The sequence below is a fragment of the Chenopodium album genome, chromosome 26 (assembly GCF_948465745.1).
Source record: "Chenopodium album chromosome 26, dcCheAlbu1.1, whole genome shotgun sequence".
NCBI classification, from domain to species: domain Eukaryota; kingdom Viridiplantae; phylum Streptophyta; class Magnoliopsida; order Caryophyllales; family Amaranthaceae; genus Chenopodium; species Chenopodium album.
In genome coordinates, this window is record NC_137859.1 from 32,199,764 (window position 1) to 32,204,464 (window position 4,701).

The window sequence follows — 4,701 nt, forward strand, 5'->3', positions numbered from 1 at the left end:
TTAAGTCCCTATTCTTTTAAGCTTTTGGGCAAGTAGAGTAGAGTAGAGTAGATTTCAGCAAAGCAGACGGAGCAAATGTTAGCTGAACACAGCAGGGAAAATTGAGTCATCAGTAAAGCAAAGCATAGCAGAACGAGCACATCAACTCTAAAGAATAGATTTTGGCAGAGTAGAGCAAAATGAGCATAGCAGGTCCAAAGAACATAGTCTAAATACAGCTTGGACTGTACCCATCAACAAAAGAAAGAATTAACCAATTGGATGTTGGTGTAGTGGTGATCAGGACTACACTTGGTAGATAGGACATGTGTTCAATCCCCGGAATAACAATTGGGAGGGGAGTGAAACCTAACCACCTAGAACTGATCTCCGAATCCAGATTCGCCTAATTAAAGGCTGAACAAGGTAGAGCACCAAAAAAACAAAAGAAATAATCAAATTTACAAGTCCAAGAAAGATTTTATCCTAAAATCATACGTAGTAGTACTAATATGCAATTAAAGGAGTAGCTAATTCAGTCCAATTAAATCGTATTTGGCTTAAATGGCCCTATATTTATAATCGGGCAAATTTTTGGTAACAGAGAGAGAGTATAACCCACGTTGGCACGTAGTACCTAAGGTTTTTTTTTTTTTTTTACAAAAGAGTAGTACTCCCTCTGTCCCTAAATTACATTCCTCCTTTCTATTTTTGGTATTCTAAAATTACATTCCTCCTTTCTATTTTTGGTATTCTAAAATTACATTCCTCCTTTCTATTTTTGGTAAGTTTTTTTTTAGTAAATCAACTCTCTTTTTTTGTTTTATATTGAATGTTTTCTCACTCATCCTTACCTAATCTCACTCATAATCCTTGTGGCAAATTACAATGAATATGATTGGTTTAAAATTTTCAATTAGGAGCATGTGATTGGTCCTTTTTTTTTTTTTTTGCAAAGGATTGATGACATGTCATGAGTAATAACTAATCTATCTTTGTACTTCCCATTGCATAATCTAATTATTGTTATTTGTCTTATTCTTCCCTCCTTAATTCTCGTGCAAATTTCCAAACATGAATGTAATTTAGGGACGAAGGGAGTACCTAAGTTACATCTTACATGGGCTTAAAATAGTTTTTGTCAAAAATGGATCCTGTATAGAAAAGTGGTCCCACGTGTTAGGCTTAGAATGTTCTAGCAACACCGCATCCCTTCGTCTTTGTTCTCATCTCCTCTATTCCATTTTCCAAACCTTCCAGCATTTTCTACACTCCCTTCTTTAACCCTCTATTAAAACCACAACAACATTTCCCCAAATCAAAAAAAAAAACATTCCAAATCATAATCTTCGCAAATTCATTCGTTCATTCACTCATCTAATTGCATCTTCATAATATAATCTCAATCGTTCAAACCAATCATCATCATCATGAAGCCAATAGCAGGGGACGAGCCAGTGACACTCCGAGCAAAACACCGCGACGAAGAAGGCAAAGTCATAACCGAGAAGATAGAATTGCACGCACACGACAAAGATACACTTAAGCATATTGAGAAGAAACTCGTCGACACGGGTTTACACCGTCTCGAACGACACTCAGCTGACACAAGGGCGTCCGTGAAGAAACCCCCTCCTAAGAAGGGCCACGGTGGGAAGTATACTTGGGAAGGGCCCGACCTCGAGGCCGATAACGAACTCGAGGCCGAACCCGCTATCGATGAGGGTGATCCTAATTATGTTGATGAGGAGGAAGAGGTGGTGGATGATGAAGAAGTGAAAGAGAGAGTGAAAGGTGAAGTTGAGGTGGCTAAGGTTGTTGAGGATAAAGAGGGTGTTGCTAGAGTTGAGGTTGATCCTCAGCTTATTAATAATACTAGTGTTTGAGATTTTGTAATTATCTACTAGTTTGTTGTTTAATTTGCATGTTATGGGGTTTAATTAACTGCTTAATTTGGGTTAATCTCATTATGTTGTTTTCCTTTTCTACTTTTGATCTGAAGTTTCAGCAATTAAGCAGTTGTAAACTTGTAATGGTATGCTAATTTGATTACAAAGATATCAATGAAATTGCTGAAGCTTTTTTTAATTAATTGACATTTTGTATGTTGTTTAATATGCATGTTAAGGGATTCTAGCTACTATTCTGTGGAAGTCGTAATTTATTATAATTAACATTAACTTATATGAATCCTTCCAGTTTAAAAAATTAAATAAATAGTGTTAATAAATAAACTTATATGAATCCCTTAAAAAAAATGCTTGATTAATGGTAAAGAAGTAAAGAACTTACTCCGTATAAGACAGTGGTTGAGAACTGAGAAGTTCGATTTGTATACGGTATAATATCAATTGACAATAGGTATTCCCTCTGTGTTTTTTTAGGTGTTACAATTTGACCGGCACGTAGTTTTAGGTAATTTAATTGACTTAAATAAAATAAGAAGTAAGTGAGATATTTGGAGTATTAAAAAATGTAAAAAAAAAATAGTGGGGTTAATAGTTTATTAAAAAGTAATGAAGTTAGAGGAAAGATATAATAAAAAAAAGTAGTAGTCGGTTTGGAGGGGACCATGAGAGGAGAGAGATATAATATTTTAATGTAGTTTTTTGCCAAAAAAGAAAGTGTAACACTTAAAAAAACACGGCCGGAAATGGGAAGTGTAACACTTAAAAAACACAGAGGGAGTATGGCAATTGATTGTAAGACTTAGGCACCGTCTTTTCACCTTAATTTTGCTGAACTGAAATTATTTTTACTGAACTGAAATTATTTTTGCTGAACATAAATTAATTTACTGGATTGAAATTATTTTTGTTGAACTGAAATTATTTTTACTGATTTTCTATTATAATTCTTCTTTAAGAAAACTGAATTTTATTGAACTATACTTATTTTTAGTGAACTGAAATTATTTACTGAACTAAAATTAATTTTATTGAACTGAACTTATTTTTACTGAACTGAAATTATTTTTATTTAATATTATTTTCTAAGGTGTAGAGAACAGGGCCTTATTTGAGTTTATTTCAAGTCGGTTTGGGTTAGATCATTTTTATTTCTCTAAATGAATTGGTGTTTGTTTTGGTTCAAATTAAAATTAGATCATGTGATTTTGGTACTTGTGTAATTTTTTTTTTTTAGTGCTAAGAGAGCCACAAGGGCGGAGATGAGAATTGATCCCAAAATCCCTGTAACCGAGAGGGAAGTTTTAACCACTTGAGCTATCCCTCACTCTCGTACTTGTGTAATTTTTCAAGATGGGTAATTGGGTCTGAATAAATTTTGCCCGATTCCTTAATTACAGAGTAAAGTACAGAATGCCTACTAGGATTTTGCATTTTTAGTCCTTTTCTCATTGTTGAGTTTAAAGTTTTACATTTGAAGATTGTATGACCCATGGCAGTTCAATTGATCATCAAACTGACCGAATGAAACCCCAGCCCAAACCAATATAGTTATCCTCCAAGCCCAAACGAGTAAGTGTTAGTATAATTTTTTTTTGAAAATTTTGCATAATACCACCTTCTAAATTTTGTTTTTTTTTTGCATATGACCTTTTATAAAGAAATATTGTAAAATACTACCAATTTAAAAAATTTTGTTGCAGTTTACCACCAATTCAATGAAGAACTATTGGTGGACTTAGCTAAAAAAGTGGTAAGTTGTAACAAAATTTTTTAAATTGGTGGTCTTTTGCAACATTTTTTTAAAAGGTGATTATTTGCAAAAAAACAAGATTAAAAGGTGGTTTTATGCAAAATTTCAGAAATGGGTCTCTAGTAAAAGGACGGATAGGGTATTAAATTTTCATCAATTCACGTACTATACAATCGATTGTAAAATTGGTGACAATTTTGTAATTATTTGATTAATTTGAGTATAAATTTGTAATTCGAATATATAATTCACGTACTAAGTTTATTAATTTTTGCTTTCAAAATATGAAAATGAAAAGGATAGAGACAATACCTAATTTAAGTAGCAAATGTTACAATCATGAAAGTTGCAATAAGTTAACATAGATTAAATCTTAGACATTTCTTAAACTGGCAATTTATTGGCTGGTTAGTGGGGCTTAAGCTACAGCTCACCAACTCACCAACGTTGTTAATAATTTCATCTATGATGATTATGCTAATAACGGGACTTAAAAATTAGAATAAAAGATGATGAAATTTTACTTGTAATTTATGTAACTTTCATTTTCAGTTCAAAGATTCAAAATTGTTGCGGTAACTGGTAAAGTACAGCTGTGATTAAAAGGTGCAACAAGAGAATGTAGTCAACAACACACTCAATCTTGTTTAATTAGGTCTTTGAAGACAAGGCAGATGATACATCTTTTCTTATGTTATAATGCACTTTTTAGCAACTTGTCTCACAAATCCACCAATATTATTTTGCTGTTTATGGATCTTGAAAGCTGCTACAAGGCACTCCCACAATTTCATAAATTATATTTTAAGGAAAATTAATTCGTGGAGTCAAATTTAATCCAAATAACTTTGAGCTAGGCTTGGACTTTTGATGAAGCTCAATCCAATCCATTTAATTTATGCCCTATTCGATCTCTATCCCGATAGAGTGCGGAAACAGTATATAAAGACGTCGCAAATGTGACTTAGAGGTTTGTTGGCTTCGTAATCTCTTGCTTTACCTTCTACGTACACTTTATCATACTACCATTGTTTATTGTGATAATGTCAATGTGCCTATTTT